Below are 18,769 nucleotides of genomic sequence, written 5' to 3'. Positions count from 1 at the left end.
CAGACGGATCTTGTGTGTACAAGAAAGTAAGTGGGAGAAAAATTTCATTCCTAGTCTTGTATATATGTTGATGACATACTACTCATTGGAAATGACATTCCTATGCTGGATTTTGTAAAGAGTTGGCTTGGAAAGTGTTTCTCAATGAAGGACTTAGGAGAGGCACTCTATATCTTGGGCATCAAGATCTATAGGGATAGATCTAAGAGGATGATTGGACTAAGCCAAAGTACTTACATTCATAAAGTGCTAGCTCGGTTCAATATGATGGAAGCCAAGAGAGGCCATCTACCCATGTCAAATGGCATATATCTAAGCAAGACTCAGTGTCCCAAAACATCAGATGAGCGTAGAAAGATTAGTATGATTCCATATGATCCGGCTATTGGATCTATCATGTATGTTATGATTTGTACTAGGCCAGATGTTTCATTTGCACTCAGTGCGACGAGCAAGTGCCAGTCAGACCCAGGAGAGGTGCATTGGACTACGACCAAGAATATCCTAAAGTACATGAAAAGAACAAAGGATTAATTTCTAGTCTATGGTGGAACTGGTTTGTTGATTATTAAAAGCAATACGGACGCAAGCTTCCAAACCAACAAAGATGATTTCAGATCACAATCTGGTTTTGTGTTCTGCCTAAAAGGCAAAGTAGTATGTTGGAAAAGTTATAAGCAAAGCACTATTGCGCATGCGAATTCTACAATTGAAGCCAGGTACATAGCTACCTCAGAAGCATCAAAGGAAGCTATTTGGATTCGGAAGTTCATAGAAGAACTTGAGGTTGTCCCCTCCATAAAGGAACCAGTGGCTTTATATTGCGATAATAGTGGAGCCATTTCCCAGTCAAATGAGCCTAGGAGCCACCAGAAGGTCAAACACGTAATGCGACGATTTCACATACTTCGAGAAATAGTTGAACGAAAAGAAATCGAGATTTTCATGGTTGGAACTGACGGCAACGTCGCAGATCGATTGACTAAATTGTTTCCACAAGTGAAGCACAAAGAACATGTAGCAACCATGGAAATCAAGCATATTGGAGAATGGCTTTTATTTTCTTAAGTTTTGTTTTAGAACATTTGTTGGATCTATGTTTAAAACAATTGGTTTAACTATTTCATGCATATTTATGAAATTCTATTTTTATATTCATTTAACTGTGGTTTAGTATTAAAGGATAAAGTCCAAGTGATTCTAAACATTCAAATGGGATATCAAGATTGGATTCTTTGATCAAGAAACACGCATAAGTGAACTTGAATATTGAAGTCACAAAGGATCCTTAGTCTAAGTCATTGAAAGGTTGGACGAAAAATGACTAATGAAGATTAGATTGCAAGTAGATTTATAGTTCAGTTTCTTAAACTAGATGGACTTGGATGCCAGGAATCTTTTACATAGATACTTATTGGATCTTGTATCGGATTGACTATGAGAACACTTTAAGAGATTAAAGTCATGTCATAAGTCGCTTTCATTATTGGTGATTAGAACCATTCCTCAAAACATGAGTAATTATGATTACTTATTTGAAGATTAGTTCGCTTTGATTCTCTCTAAATGTTGCACCGTAAAAGGAAATGTGTCCTTCACCCAAGGTGCATTAGTATAATACCAAAGTTCAGATTAATTACGAATAATTAATTCAGTAAGATCAAGTGATCGGAACATCTAGCTGGAGAAATGTTTCCAATCACTGAGTTTTAATCCCTATTAGGCTCACAACTTACTCTTGAATGAACCTACAAGGTCACACCAATGACATAAAACAGGTTGTTGGATTAAATTATTCGAAAATTCATTTAATGGCTATTCGGAAAATTAGTTCGGAAAACGTAAATATATTGGATCGCAATCGTATATTGTATTACGTATATTTGTAAGCTAGGCGAAAGGAATAATCAAATTGTACGACGTTGGATCATCAAATTACTATATGATAATAATTGGCCTAAAGGCCATAGGAGCGCATATGTGGAGCAGCCCACGAGCCAAGTGCGCAAAGCACTCAAGTCCCATGGGCAGGTGGGCTTTGCGCGCAAATCAGGAGCAGCGACAAGCCAGCCCATGGTTGTGATGTGTCGAGCGTGCGCTAGCCAAGCAATGCAGCTGCAGCAGGGCTACACGGTCTGCCGGCTTGGGCGCGGCCCAAAGCCCAGCACCGTGCAGGCCTATGCGTGTGTGTTTGTGTCTATTGGCCGGCCATTACCCTTGTGCTCTGGTCGGTTAGCACATATATATAATAGGTTATTCTAATAACCTAATCTCCTATGTTTTCCACAACTAACTAATTCATTCAACCCTAGACACAAAAGAAGAACCCTAATTCTCTTGTGCCTCCATTGTTGAATATTCCCAAAAGCCTACTACCTTGAAACAATATCTAAGTTATCGGATTCAAGGAGGATCTACACGTATCGGTGGATGTTTGTAGAGGAACTACAAGTGGAGTTCTCATTCGTGTTCGTAGACTAAAGGGGAGTACACGCATCAAACGTAAGTATGCCTAATCTATACTTTTAAATGAATCCTAACTTCGGGGTTGTTTCCTCTTTGTTAATTGGATTAATTTTAAATGCCATCATGAAACTTCATTGTTTGATAATTAACAAATCCCAAACGATTATGCTAAAGATTAAAAGTTGTACATTCTATATTAAAGCTGAACTCCAAAGATTGCACACAAAAATAATTAGGAATTTCATCTTTATTGATACTTAGCTTAAACATGCCATCTGATACATAACCCTTTCCAACTATGGAACCGACCTTAGACAGAATAATATTAGCAGATTCTTAAATAGCCTCGATGCCTTTCTTACATAAAACAAAACCAGAAACAAAATTCTTCCTAATAGAAGGAACATGAAGTACATTAGTGAGAGTAAATTTCTTCCCATAATTTAATTGGAGTACCAGATTCCAGTTCCAAGAACCTATCTAGTGAATCTCCCACCAGAATTTTAGGCCCATCAATAACATCAACATAATACTTAAAGAGCGAGAGATTGTTGCAAACATGGGTGGTAACACCAGAATCATACCACCAATCATCACTTGTAGCAACTGCAGCCATATGCAACTCTTGGATCATTCCAATGTGCAAATCAGAAACCATACAAGTAATCTCGTTGTCCTTTTGTTCAATAATATTAGCGACCGCCTTCTCTTCATTATTCTTCTTTTGGCTTTGGTTCTGAGTTTGATCCTTCACCATGTTAGGGTTCCTACATAAACGTTTGAAATGGACTTTCTTGCCACAATTGTAACAAACAATTTTAGGAATATCCTTCTTACCCTTTTTGTTCAGTTATGAAGAATTAGAGTTATTATTTGCTTTTGTCTTACCCTTCTGATTCTTCTAACTGACATAATTCACTTTTAAACTAGAAGCAACATTTAAATCCTTCTCACGAATTCGAGTTTTCCTCTTCATTTCGTAAGTGTTTCTGAATCTATTCCAAAGTAGATTCCTCGGAAGTATGCATCAACTTCTTCCGGTAATCATTCCAGGATGGTCGTAATGTTGCAATAATCCTTCCCACAATCAGTTTCTCGGGAATTGGTATCATCAAATCTTTAAATTTAGAAATCAATATCGGAAATTCATGCACTTGATGAAGTATAGAAGTGCCATCAACCATAGAAATTTCAAAGATAAAAGTAATAAAATTATATGCCCCTTGTTTTTCAACATCATATTTGAACTCCAGAGATTTCCAAATCTCTTTTGCAGACTAAATTGGAGTGTAGAGATCATACAGACGATTGGAGAGGCAATTTAGAATATAACCTATACACATCATCTCCTCTTCAGTGCGCTTCTTACGATTCGCAACCATCCATCGGTGTCCTTGTCTGGTGGTTCGGGTAACGGCCCCAATTTTGGATCCAAGACATAGAAAATATCCAAATTAGTGAGCAAGAACAAAATCTTCTCCTTCCACCGCAGAAAGTTAGCTCCATCAAAACGATCTAGTTTCACAGTATCATTATAAAACATCTTCATAGTGCTCTCTGTAATATTATCCTAAGATTGTTATAATCTATACATTGAATTACAAAAAATGGAAATACAGAAACTAGATTGTGACGAGTTAATCTCTTTGCTAATGGGATTCAAAGCTTATCTACCCCCATGATTCCCTAATCTTATGAACGAGAACACAACAATTAAGATCATCTATTATCATGAACATGTCTTTTGGAGGTGTGTTTTATGAGAAATATGAAAACGTAATTGTAGACACCTACTTTTGTCCCCATTCCCGAAAGGGAAAGGTTCGATGATGAGAACATAAATCTCCACTTGACAACGCATCTCCTATAAAATAAACGAATCTCAATTCCCCTTTTCATATCACCCGAAACCTGCTATTTATAGAAACCTGCTATTTATGGAAACATGCTAAAAATAGTAACTGCCATAAAGGGTAGTTTCTAAAAGTGGCAAGTCATAAAAGATAGAAACCTGTCAGAATTAGGTGTTGCACTCCAACATAAATCCTAAATGAGATAGAAAACAGCGAGAATCCTATTCCTAATATGATTCGGAAATAAGATTTACGTATTAATTAAAATCCTAACGAGCCTAGAGTTCGTAACGGGCCCAGACGCATTCCGTCATAAAATTGATACGCACTAAAAGACTCGATTAAGTCTCAAACACTACGGATTTCAAGAATCCGAATCTGACTAAGAAAACAGCCCAGACCTTATTTTCAACGCCTGGCTCTGGGCGCCGAAATCTTCGGCGCCCAGGCCTGGGCGCTGAAAATACCTGGGTACGTGTTTTTTCCTAATTCTTTGTGGATTAGAACTCTGCAATTCTATCTTTCCACGAACTCTCCCCTATAAATACAGCCCCAAATTCGACGTGAAAGGAACAGACACATAATTCATATTCTGAGTATTGACTCCAACCCACAAGCCTAAGCCTCACGCTGCGAAATTGTTCACGCGTTCTGTCGCAATCGATCCATAAATCGAACAGAACGTATCCTGTCCCATAATTTGAGATTCGTTAAATAAAAAGGAGAAATAGCAAAGTCAAAGTGGTTAGTTTTCTGAGAACCGTGACGCACCTCTCAGGGGTGCGTCGTAATGTGTCCCTTTTCGATGATTTAATTGCTTTCCTCGCCCTTTTTATGAACTGTTAAACTAACTAAATCTGATTGTTCTACCACGCCTAACAAATATAATATTTTTGGGAAATTGGATTATCATGCTAGGTCCCTTAATGCTATTTAAATCAGATAATCGCGATCGATCTAGTATTATATGTTGCATATTGCTAAAATCAACTCAGATTAGTTTAATAGTTAACGCATGTCCCTTCAATTATTTATGCTGAGCTAGTAAGGATATCCTGCCTCTGGAGTTATCGACGAGCGAAGTACTCCTCTCGGTAGTTACAGTCCCCCGAACCCTCAATCTCTACCTTGCGGGTGTATGTTCAGAGATCCCCACACCAGGGATCACAAGGGAACCTACGGCCGTCGTGGTCAAACATAATTGCACTCCCTTTATGTCACGATAACCGGGTTTTGTCAGTTTTTCTCATTGTTGTTAAAAACTGAATGGCGACTCCTATATTACTAGTCAATTGGGTGTAAACTCACAGGAAATCCAATTACACTTGATTGAATAAAAAGAATCGTCACACCCACGAGGGACGAGGTCACGCATTAGCCTCGTGCTTTTTCGACCCCCTCACAGTGGCGACTCCACTGGGGATAGTGAAGGAAATACTCGTGCTTGTAGATAATCAAAATAGCCGAAGGGTGAAACGATCCTACCCCGCGTTTATTTCCCCATCAAGTTGGGACGACCTGAAAATCAGCATATTAATGTGAACGGGCAGAACCGCATAACGAATCTCGGCTCCCTCGGGAGTTGGGACTAAGGGTACCTTTTTTCGCCAATAGGGGGGTGCATAAGCCGCGCATGTTGCCCACTTGGTACTTGTGCAGGTAGTACACCTATCCCGAACCCAATCGCTCGCTCATTAGGTCCCTCTCGCCTGCATGCCCCCTTGGCTTGCACTTGCGGGTTGGCCTCTTGGGCGAAATTCGTCTGTTGAAGACACTACCTCGACCGGGGCATGTGTTGGATCTACGATAGAAGCGGTACCAAGCCAGGCGCAAATAACTACCCATAGAAGCCTATCATAAACTACATGACATGTTATTATCGCCTCATGATGAATGTTAGTTATGTGTAGCGAAATATGTGATTGTGTGTGAAAAACTATCCTAGAAAACCAACGACCTTAAAAATTGCCCAAACATTCATAGACTAATTTGCCAAAGAGTTATACCGAAATACGTGTTCCGCAAACCCGAATGATCGCCACAAAAATAAGCGACGCTCGGGATGGCCTGTAACGAATCCCACAAACGTTGCTACGCGTAAAGGACGTTATTAGGCAAGCACGCAAATCGAAGTTTCATAAACAGAAGACAGAAAACGAGAACCAGCCAGGGACGCAATTTCAACGCCCCTGGCTGGGCGCCAGAATTTCTCACGCCCCTCGCTGGGCGCTGAAGTTGCTGCTTGGCCTTCTGGTCAGGCGCAGCAGCCTCGGTGCCCGCGCAAAAGGAAAATACGTAGCACAAAAAAAATGTTCGTAAAAAGAATTGCTACGAGGGCGTAAGAAAAGCACTCGATTTCAAAAGCGACTCGTAAAAAAATTAATAACTCTTTGCGTCGTTGTTAGGCCTCCTACGACGACAATGCTCGGCACTAAAAAAACCGAACATGCTAACAACTATGAATGTCACACGGGCAAGTGTATCGAAAATCCAAAGAATGACCAAAAAAAAAAAACCAAAAAGTGTACCAACAAAAGAAAGAGTGAAAAACCAATAGAGATAGTCGAAGTCTAGACTAAGTAATGCTTAAAACTTTGGGAACCTAAACTTTAGCTTATCTTATGCCTAGGACTGGTCCTGCCACTTGGTGCCGATCAGGGAATCAACGGTTAGTACGTCTCGAAGATACATCACCAACATCAGGTTTAGTGACTCCAAACTCCGTCCGTCGTCCCTCATTTCAAGGATCTCCGCTTCCCCAACCTCGATTCGCACGTTCAAACATGTCCATCGAAGATTTGCGAGACCAGATGGTCCAAATGACCCAACTTATGGGACAATTGAAAATGGAAAATGAAGCTTTAGCGGCTGCGCAAGCCAAAAACGACCTCGATAACGAGAAGAGGATTGAAAAAATGGTCCTACAGCAAACCATGGGGAGCAAATACTTCTCCCTCGATCCTGAACCTTTTCCTGGCAAACTACCAGAAAAGTTCAGTTCATCTGACTTACCAAAGTTCAAGGCCACGGACAACCCCCGTGATCATCTACTGAGCTTTGTGAATGCCATGAACTTGAAAGGCGTGGATAAGTCCATGTACTTACTTGCCTTTCCTTTGTCCTTGGAACCTATGCCGCGCAAATGGTACTATCACCAGGACCCTAAGCTCTTCCCCACTTGGGAAGACTTTGTCAATGTCTTCATCAAGCAATACTCGTCGAACATGGATTTCCAAGTCACCATGCGCGAGCTGGAAGTTCCCTTCCAAAAGAAAAATGAGGGTTTCACGACCTACTTTGCTAGATGGAGGGACTAGGCGGCCCAGCTAATCAACAGGCCTCCCGAAACAGAATTGGTCCAAAAATTCATTGACAACCTGGACCCGGCTTACAGACAACACCTTAGGTACCTGGGACTTGACACTTTCAAAAGAGTTTATGATGTGGGAATAAAGATCGAGGACGACCTCGCCAAAACCATACAAAGCAAACCCACATATAAAAACAACACCTATAATCGGGGTAACACATCCCAAGCCCAAGAAGTCCATGCTGTAGAAGAGACTCCCGCCCGAAGAAGCCCTGGAAGATGGGTCCGAGACCGAAAGTTTGCCCCACTCGGGTCGATTTTGGTACAAGCCTTTGAAAGACTAACCAATCAAGGAAAGTTGAGACCTATAGGCCCCACCCGTGACCCTCCTGTCAAAAGCAAATATTGGGTCGAAGGTACTTACTGCAAATTCCATCAAGGAAATGGGCATGACACTGAAAACTGCTGGAATCTAAAACATACGATCCAGGACATGATAGAGGATGAAGTGATACCTCTCCCTAACGTTGGCAAACCCAACAACAACAAGAGCCCACTCGGCTCTTGTCACATCTCTCTCGACCAACCAGAGAATTTCGACCCCACGGTGTACATCACGCCTCAAGGTGCACCACTCGCTGTGGTCCTTATGGATCGAATCGAGAGAGAAGTGTGCGGTGTGTGGAATGATGATGCTGAAGATATTTACCTATCTCAAGTATCGGGCCAGGACCTCTTCACCGAAACTTGGCCCGGGTATGCTCTCATTGACACCACCCCTCAGGAGCCCGAGGTCGACAACCTCACCCGATCCGGAAGAATATACCAACCGGATATTCACCCACCTCCTATGGACGACATCCCGGTTAGGCAAACTCTTGAGAATGGACGGCACGCCACCGTCGCAGAAGTCATTGAAAATCCTCTCCTGAAACAACTAAAAAGAACCAAGGCCGAGATTACCATCTGGGATCTCATGTGTACTTCAAAGGAACATCGCGAAAAGCTTATTCGCTCACTCGACCTCATCTCAGTACCTACAGATATAACACCTGACTCATTGGTTAGCCATGTCACGAGAGATGCCGGAGAAAAAGCCATAGTTTTCACTGACAAAGACTTGCCCAAAGAGGGGGGTGCTCACAATAAAGCCCTTTACCTAGTGGTTGGATGCAAAGGACAAAACATCCCCCTAGCACTCGTAGATAATGGTTCGGCGGTTAATGTCTGCCCATTGCGAACCGCCCATTGCTTGGGGCTAGGAAACGATGACTTCCAAACCTCCACGCAAAGGGTACGAGCTTATGATAACTCCCAAAGGCCTGTATTGGGAAAAATCAACCTTACCATACAAACCGGGCCTGTGGCACGCACCACGGAGTTTCAAATAATCGACATCAAGCCCACTTTCAACCTCCTCTTGGGGCGACCTTGGCGCCATGACTTAGGAGGTGTGGCTTCTACCTTGCACCAAATGGTTAAACTTAACCATAACGGGGTAGTACTTAGAAATCCGCGCCCCTCCTCTCGACGTCAGTTGCACTATGGTTGGAACGGCCGAAACTGCAGACGACCTTTACGGGTTTCAAATGGAAGAAACAATCCAGTTCATCGAAGATTATGATCCAGCATTCCTAGACCCGCATGCATCCCGAGTCATCCCTAGAATGATGTTAGCTCAAGGTTATTTCCCAGGAACCCCATTGGGCATAAGGAAGAAGGAATACACATTCCATCCTTTTCCCAACAAATCTACTCCCTTTGGCTTAGGCTATGAACCAACGGAGGGAGATATTGCTGACCGCCTGTCTAGGCTACGCCTTAACAAAGCCAAACAAACCACCCTCCTTCCCCCGTATCAAAGGACCCTTAACGGGATGTTCGTTCGGGAAGGAGAAGAACACCCATGCTGTGATTTCCCTGAACCCTTCGTTCACGATGGCTTGCTAAAACCCGGATTTGAAATTTTCCATGACTGCCACACCTTGGATGAGGCACCCCACCTCACCAAGACTAAAACAGCAGAAATATTGGACAACCAGGCTCTATGGACATTGTTTAATGAATCGAGGCCTATGGAGAACGAGACTGTGATGACTACCCTAGCTTTACAAGATAAAGGTTTCGATCCAACCCGGTTAATCTCTCCTGCATCAACACTAGAAGAGGTCGAGAACGGATGGGTGAAGACATATCAGTGGGTCAATGCAAAAGGAATGGAATTCAAGATGATTACCGGTGAAGGACCGAAGTTTTATGAGACTAAACCCCAGGCTTGAGCCACATAGAGCACCATTAGTAAAAAGCGCCTACTAGTTCTTTAGATTGATAGAAAAAATAATAGAGACTTTAGATGGTCCTAAGGCCCCTTAGAATATAGGTCAGTTTTATTTCAAGTGTGTTTTCCTTACTTTCCGAATCAATAAAGGCGTAATATTTCTTCTAAAATTTTTTTCTAACACTAAATAAACACCAAATGTACTTGCAAAATACAAAAATAAAGAGGCGGTCCACTCTAGGCCCAACAAACAAAGCCCACTCGCTTTTGAAATAGTGCCATGGGAACCAATTCCCGAAACCCACAAAATAAACCACAATATCCCATTCATATCCCCAAAACCTAAAAAGCCAACCAGTGTCATCATAAGAGTCAATCCATGCAACCCAAAATCAAAAGAAATCAAAATCCAAAATAATGCAAATGTTACCAAAAAAACAGATTCATAAAACATAATTCCATCATACCCTTCACTAACAACACGCACTTCAACCCACCTCAAAAGCCTACACAAAGATCTTCATAACTTCCGCACCCTAACCCCATTTTCAAAACTGTTTCGAGTCATGAATAGAAAAAATTAATCCGGACAAAAACGCATTTCACGCTAACGGTCAGAAAAAGCCTCCAAAATAGCCTCAAAATTGACTTTAAATACGAGCAAAATATCAAGGCACAAAAAAAGAAATAAATGCAAGAACATGTGAAGCAAAGCGTCCAAAATTGACCGCCCAAGTCATTTTCAGCGCCCAGGGCTGGGCGCCGAAATTTCTGACGCCCCAGCCTGGGCGTTGAAACTCTCTGCCTGCCAAAAATTTTCTTTTCAAAAGTGCTCGTCATTTTTTCCGCACGCAACGGAAAAATAACGAACACTTGGGGGGTACAGTACGTATCCAAATAGGCTTACCAAAAATATAGCCATAGAAAACATAGTCGAATTTCATTTTTTACGCGACTTACGGCAAAAGAAACGGCAGACGAAAATAATGATAATACTTCACTCATTTGACCGGTTAAGTAATATGCTACCACCTCAGGGCATATCTATTAAAATCTAGCATCCTAGAACTTTTCTAGCTAGAACTACGCGCGACCTGATTCTGACAAGATACGTAGGCAATCCTTACCAAGGATTCGGTCCAATAAAAAAAAACCACATATTCTTTGTGCAAAAAGTGTTAGACATATAAAAAAAACGCTTAAAAAAGAGGAGAAACAAAAATAAATGAAAATGAAAAATAAAAATAAGCCTTTATTGAAAAAAATGAGAAGGAAAACAAAGTGCTAAGAATAAAAAACAAACACAACTGAAATAAATAAAGGGCACCTACACCCTAGCAAGAACTACACTACTCTAGTTCTTCCAGATCATCAAATAAAGTCTTATAGAGGGCAATGTTCGCAGGATCCACCCCCACAGTCTTCTGCGCTGCTCCAATATCAATCTCCATAAGAACCGGCTCCTGGACACTAACTTCCAAAGATGCCAAGGCTTCAGAAACATTCTCAGTTATAGCCCGCTCAGCCTCAAGGGTTGAGGGAATGGTGGGAGAAGGATTATTATCATCAACTAGACTAGCCACTGTTTCTACAGGCGGCTGAGCCTTCCTAACCCATACATTGTTCCGGCGACGATCTCCGCGAGAGCTTGCATTTCTTTTAACAACAGCAGGCCCCTTCATGTTAGGCATCTTTTTAGGCCTGAAACTGGAACGGGGAGAAACTTCCTTTCGCTTTCGATCAGGACGAGCTTTCACAGTCTTAATACTATAGGTACGAGGTTTGGCAGAATCAGGACCCTCATACTTAACACGAATACGAGGTATCAAAAGCTCAGCCGGCTCCCCATTACGAGCCTCGGCCCTCACATCTTTATCATCGGAGCTCATCCACAACTTGTAGTTTTCAGAAAGACCCACAAAGCCATTTGTAGCTACGGCCCAACGCGGGAGACCATCATAATACTTAGCCCACGCTAGGACCCGTGTTTGTGAAAAGGCCGCTACCTTAGGTGGTACCTTATCAGAAAAGGGGATAGTCTGCCTTAAACCATATTGACGCATGACTCGGTAAGGGAAAATATAAATGGGACGAGATAGCCCCAACAAGGAAACATAAACCGATACATCAGACCCCCCCGTCATAGTAGTCAAACCCCACCATGGTACCACCCACTTAATAGAACAAATGCCATAAGTAAAAAAGGAGGTCCATTCGGCCTCGTCCTGGCCTTGGTGCAAGTATTTTCGGTTACCCAAGGCTATAGGGCGATGATGTTTAGGATCGGCAGGAGCTTCCAAAAGTGAAAGCCGTTCCGCAAGCCAAATCTGCAAAAACAGGATACGATCGAATCAAAAGAATGAAAAGAAAAAAACGGTCCCTGTGGCGCAGTTTCAACGCCCGGGACCAGGCGCCGAAAACTCCAGCGCCTAGCCCTGGGCGCTGAAACTCAGCCCCAGGCAAAAAAAAAATATGCAAAAGGGGCGTATGCGTGCGCAAAGAAGAAAATCGATTACCTGCAGTAATACACTAGTGGAAAAACAGTCATTTGCGTCGGTCATTTAAGCTCATTTGAGTCGCACATTGGTGCGACGCAACTGGCTGCGACGCAAATGAAAAAAGTCATTTGCGTCGCACATTTGGGCGACGCAAATAAGAGTCATTTGCGTCGCACTTTAGCTATTCTGCGACGCAAATGACGTTTTTTTTAACATATTGAAAAGTCATTTGTGTCGCAGATTAGCTAAAGTGCGACACAAATGACTTTTTAATATGTTAAAAAAAACGTCATTTGTGTCGCAGATTAGCTAAAGTGCGACACAAATGACTTTTCATCATGTTAAAAAAAAGTCATTTGCGTCGCAGTTTTAGCTAATCTGCGACGCAAATGACTTTTGGATATTCTAAAAAAAATGAGCTGCTGATTTTATTTAATCCATAGATTAAATAAAATAAGCAGCTTTCGGTACTAGTATATTCAGAGCATAAAAATAAAAGTAAACTAGGTGAAAATTTCGACAATATTTCCTTTGTAATTTGACCCTCCCCAATACCGGGAATGTTATAATTCATTAATATATACCTGTCAAAAAGTTTACAACCTAATAAAAGGCAAATTCACCATAGATCAACCAACAAGTTGATAACCTAACTACACTTTAAACATAAGTGTAAATATTACAATAAACTAGCTAAATATCGACATTGCTCATAAAGTAATCAGCCCAAATATCTTTAAAGAGCAATTTTTAACAAACTCGGTAACAATTACTAATTTGGAACAACAATCTTGCTCTTGATAAGAAACTGAGAATTGTCACCTTTGATCTTCAAACCATAGCAGCAAACGCCACAGCAGACGAACTCTCTTTTGTCAAAATGGTTTATGCAACCTGCTTTACCATATCAGAATAACCTAATGTTAGAAACACGTCTACAATTCCACACTAACACTCAAGCATCTATACTTCTTCAATATCAGATGAGACAAAACTTTGCTTTATGGGGCTATCTTCTAGGGACGGAGGGAGTAAAAAGTATAATTTTTCTCTAAACTTCAAGCTACTATTCTAAAAGTTCTCCATTGAGTGAAAAGAATACTATAGAACAAAGAAGGAAATAAATACCGCTGATTGTATTCACTAATCAGTATCAGAGTATCTTCATGATAATTTAGGCTCCATGGACACTAACATCCCGATTTTTAGGCTCCATGGACACTAATATCAACGATTATGATTGAGTGAGCACAGCCAAGGGCGGAGCTACTGGGGCGGATGGGGGTAAACGCCCCCACAAGAGCATGAAAACCCTCTATATAATATTCAGTGCATAAAGAGTCATTAAACAAACTTTGTCCCCAATTCCCCATTGGTCCAGCGGTTTGTGGAAGTTTTGTGCTTGAGATGTTCACATCACTTTATTTCATCTAGTTTTCCTTTTTTATGCATTTTGTTTTTTTTTTTACTAAACATCTTTAGAACACTTTTAAATTTTGTTGTTCTATCTTTTATCTTAAAACTTTTTTAAAAAATTGCCTAAAATCCATGTGTAACACATTCTTTTTGTAAAAAGTGTGTAATTACTATAACAAATATCAGATTTAGACTTTGTGTATTTATATACCGTACAAAATTAATATAATACTCCCCCCACCCCACCCCCACCCCCCCCCCCCCCCCCCACCCCCCCAAAATAACTAATTTCTGGCTCAGCCATTGAGCACAGCTCGGAAAATCAGAAAGGGCCTCATGTATCATAGATGTAGAATGCCTACTGCCTAGTAAGGTTTACTTAATAACATTGAAAGAAAGCTAACCTAGCCATCTTGATAAAATAATAACTTCGTACTTACTTTATTTTGCTGTTATCAGAAGAATGTTCCTCAGCAGAAAATTCTGAGGATGATACTTATACCAGAAATTTCCAATCAAGCGGTTGACCCCAGAGGCAATAAGGCCAATTCAACAACGTCATCTTCATGATCTGATAATCTTCTGGGTTTGAGAGGTCGGCGAATAAACCTTAAGAAGCGACTTAGTGGATCCTGCAGTCCTTCCATCTCATAGTGTCCAAATCGCCAATCTCGGTCAGCGTAAGGGCGCCATACAGGTTCATCAAGACCCCCTTTTAGAAATAAAAATAAGGAAATTAATGGCCAATATATAATGGGATATAAGGGGGGGGGACTATCTCAATAGGAACACAATGCAGAGAGAAAATATATTTACTTGTGCATGATAAACCCATCCTATCATCAAATATATTTTCTAAACACGAAACACAAAGCATTATCTAAGATTGAAATTCCATTCAAATGGGTAAACAATAATCTCCATAACAATAGCTACACAGATTTCTTTCTAGAGGTTTGCCCTGTTTAATAACTTGTATAGACAACAATAAATGACATTTAAACCACCATAAGATACAACATCTGAAACTTGGGGAACCTAGTGGTGGTGAAAGTCTGCTCCTTGTTCTGAAAGATACAATAAGCTCCTGTGATGATGAAACAAGCCAGAATGTCCCTTAGCAAAAGGATCACTTTCATAAACTCGTGATGCAGCATATAAATCAGTGCCCGTGATTCCGTGAATCATCACATCATTTTTGGAAGATAAAACATGATTAACTTTTAGTTGCACCTATGTAGTCAGTGTTTCTAATAGGACTTGTTAACAAAAGATCTTTGGCTTGATTTTCTCAGTTGTGCTCAGAAGTCTGAAGAAAAATAACCTGTGTTCATGGATGTAATCATATGCTTTTGAGTGTGCAATGGCAATCCAGTCCATGGTTTGATTGTATACACCAGTTGGTAGAGCAGACGTTGCCGCCTCCAACATGTCAGGATTACCGCCAGGCCAAGCACCAGCACAGTATGTCAACATACAAAAGACATGAGGCTCATTAAATGTTACCCAGTAGTCTACCACATCTGAAAGACTGTCAACAACAACCCTGCAACAATAAACCACAGACCAAGTATTACTAAAAGGAATTCATATCAAGGGAATAAGTGATAGATGTATAGTATGATCCAAATGAAAGCCCGGCATGACAGCTCCCACAGGTAGAGTATCAGTACAAAAAAAAGATGAAAGCAGTTTACCTTGATGCACATTGTATTAAACACAAACCTACTTTGTTACTTATTTGCCTTCACATAAATAATGAAAGCTGATAAATGACTTTCGATCAAGATCAACAGAATAGACACTCTCCAAAGCAAATTGAGTCACTTATTTTAGGCGAACTGAATCAAGCTTCCAGGATTTTATAAGGCAATTGCCCCCAATTTCCATAATTGTACAATGAAGTCTAGCAATCTAGAATTCAAGATGGCTACTACTAGAAACTAGAAAGTCCCCCCCCCCCCCCCCCCCCGGCAAAAAAAAAGCATGCAAAATAAATCGTGTTCATTGGGCCATATGTGAGGAAGGACTGGAAATATGAGAGAAGTGAGAACTTAATAAGATTTCAACAATACGATCCCCATGGTCAAAAAACTTTCCGAATGAAACAAATTCTAATTCTAACTGAGTCTCCGAACTTAATTGAGGTGAAGCTAATTTAACTTGGTCATAAGTTAGAGCTAACAGAAGCAACACAAATATTTGGTACAATTATGCTTTGGAAAATGGAGTGGGTAAGAGCATTGAGTTCTAGTAGGAAAATAGGCCAATGTCTATATCAGAAACCACTATTCTAAACATCTTTTTGGTGGAAGCAAAAATAAATAGATACACTAAAACCTAATAGAGAATCAAATGTTTAGATAATGATCATTTGATCTAGTCTGCCAGACTAATGTGACCGATGGCATGTATGAGCATAACAGCAATTTTATTTATGAACATCAAGCAGAGACTACAAAACAGAGGACAAGTTGTCCCATAATAGAAAAAACAGATTACAAATTGGAACAAGTGATAAGGAATGCAGGTACTGGTTAGAATTTGCTTAAGCATTATAGAACCGACTTGACTATTTTACTTCTACCACCTGATCAACAATATAGAAAACCTCTCCGCACTAATAGACCTGACATGTAAATAGTAGGACATGGTAAAACTAGCATAATCAGAGTACTGAACATGCCGAAACTTGGATGGATACAAGTCGAATATTTGATTAAACAAAGTTGATCAAGCAACTTAACAAAGTTGATCAGCAGCAGAAATGAAGTGTCTGTCGAAAATTAATAAATTCAAATTCAAATTCAAAAGTAGTAACTTACCACACAGACAAACTTCAATACGAGATTTTTGGTAATGTCATTGCATCATAAGCCATTATCTTGGGCAAACCAAAGAGTGTTTCTAATAATATCCACCACATCCATTTCTATCCTAGGAGGCTAGGACAATGGCCTTAAACACCATCACAGTAAGACAAAAGCATTGTTATCAGGCTATACACTGTATATATTTAACCTACCAGTTTATCATAAACTTATCATGAACCTAGACCAAAAGATTTGGGTATAACGAACCTTGTTCTCTTTGCCACAGAAACAAAAAATCTTAAGACTACAAGTGGGATCCTTACAGGGGATTTAAAGTTATAATCCTTATAGGAACACTCATATAACCAAGAGACCAATATAAAGTAAAGCATCAAATCAAAACCCAAAAACACCGAACTATCAACCTAATGTCTCTAAAATGAGATAAGTAAACATAATCTCACCATTTGAGAAAAGGGTTCCCAAAACAGAAGTTGTCACCAGTAAACAAAGCTTGTACAACTCCATCGTAACACCTCTGTAAATGGATGGCAGACGATTATTAAAGAAATAACATAAATTGGATGTCTGGTATCTCATATCTCATAAGGTTGGACCTCAGCTCAAAATAACCCCTAGAAAAATCAATTTTTCCACAGAAACAGGAACACCAATCAAACTTCCACCATGTTTACATAAATCAAGCTATTTAGTCTTAAGAACAAAAATGGAGACACAATCGTCAACCAATCATCATTAATCCAGTTCAATTTCCATTCAAAGTCAAGTTCAATCACAATAAAACAGAATCAAGAACATTAATTTCAAAGCTGAAGAGAAAATGAGCAAACTCAATAGAATTCAATCGAAAATCCAAAATTACATAAACTGAAGTTCAAAACCCTAACTAAATGAAGAATGAAGGAGACAGATGGAAGCATTACAAAATTCTCACCTCCGACTAACCGTCCCGCCTCCTTCCTCCACCTCGCCGCCGTCAATCTAGTTTCTCCAGAAACCTCCGCCGTCAAGCTTCCCTTTCCAAGGATTTCGAAATAGATGCTTCGATTGCGACAGTAGCAAGGGTGCGACGCCGGCGGTTTCAATGACGCTTCCACCTCCGACACCCTCCTCCACCTCTTCTACGGCCCCGATTCTCCCTCTTCCGTTGTCGAAACCTATGATTTATCATAAAGAATTGAAGAATCAAAAACTTAAACAAAAGTGAAGGTTCTAAAACCTAAAAGAATTGAAGAAAGGAGGAAAGAGATGGAAGACTTACCTCATTTACAAACCGAATTTTTGTGCAAGAACCTTGCCGGAGGAAAATTTGAGCGGCGAGGTTGAGGAGAGAGAGGCAGAAACTGGATCGGGTTTGAGGAGAGAGGAAGAAGCAGGGAGTTTAGGAGAGAGAGAGAGAGTTTGAGGAGAGAGGTAGAATTAGGAGAGAGTGTGTTTGAGGAGAGAGGTAGAAACCCATTGACACGTCCGATTTTTTTTTACCTCATTTGCGTCGCAGATTAGTAATTCTGCGACGCAAATGAGGTAATATTTTGCGTCGCATTATTACTAATCTGCGACGCAAATGACTCTGAGATCATCTTAGAGTCATCTGCGTCGCAGATTAGTAATTCTGCGACGCAAATGACTAATTTTAATGCTTAAAACTGTCAATTGCGTCACATGTTTAAATGTGCGAGGCAAATGTGGTGATGCAAATGATTGTTTTTCCACTAGTGATAGGGGGCTTCCCTTAAAATGTTCAGATTTGGCATCCTTCTTCAGCTCATCCGCACTCAGCAAAGTCTCGGCAACAACCAACGGCATAATAGAATAGCAACTTTCCATCTGGCTAATCAAGGGGATCAACCTTATGTCACCGAACTCACCATTGTTATTCGACAGCAAATAGTGATTCAACAAGCAAAATACAAGGGCTCGAATATTCAATTTCTGTTCGGTCATATTCTTACTAGGCCTAAAGTGATGTTTTACAAGTTTTGCTAAGTTAACCTCGTCACCTACGACAATTTCAGCAAACATGTTATCATCTAGTCCTAGGAAAGTCCCTATGGTTGTTTTACCCTCTTCAATAGTGCCAGGAGTAACAGGAATAGCATTAGTAGGATAACCAA

General features: G+C 40.5%; 1 long non-coding RNA gene across 3 annotated transcripts; it reads right to left on the bottom strand.

Annotated features, from left to right (window-relative positions):
- Nucleotides 1-12,928: 12,928 nt before the first annotated feature.
- On the bottom strand, nt 12,929-18,244 carry LOC130459240 (uncharacterized). 3 transcript variants are annotated; one of them, XR_008918491.1, is made up of 4 exons: nt 17,917-18,244; nt 17,590-17,812; nt 15,146-15,367; nt 12,929-13,299 (listed from the first exon to the last, which is right to left on the bottom strand). It is a non-coding gene; the product is annotated as an uncharacterized lncRNA (long non-coding RNA). The 3 variants fall into 3 exon arrangements; XR_008918490.1 differs by lacking the exon at nt 12,929-13,299 and adding an exon at nt 14,324-14,533 and having other exon boundaries at nt 17,917-18,239; XR_008918489.1 differs by lacking the exon at nt 12,929-13,299 and having other exon boundaries at nt 14,588-15,367; nt 17,917-18,205.
- Between the last annotated feature and the right edge of the window lie 525 nt (nt 18,245-18,769).

The sequence above is a fragment of the Spinacia oleracea genome, chromosome 4 (genome assembly GCF_020520425.1).
Source record: "Spinacia oleracea cultivar Varoflay chromosome 4, BTI_SOV_V1, whole genome shotgun sequence".
In the NCBI taxonomy this organism is placed as follows: Eukaryota; Viridiplantae; Streptophyta; class Magnoliopsida; order Caryophyllales; family Amaranthaceae; genus Spinacia; species Spinacia oleracea.
The sequence above is the reverse complement of the archived record's forward strand: the minus strand, read 5'-3'. Positions and strand labels throughout refer to the sequence as shown.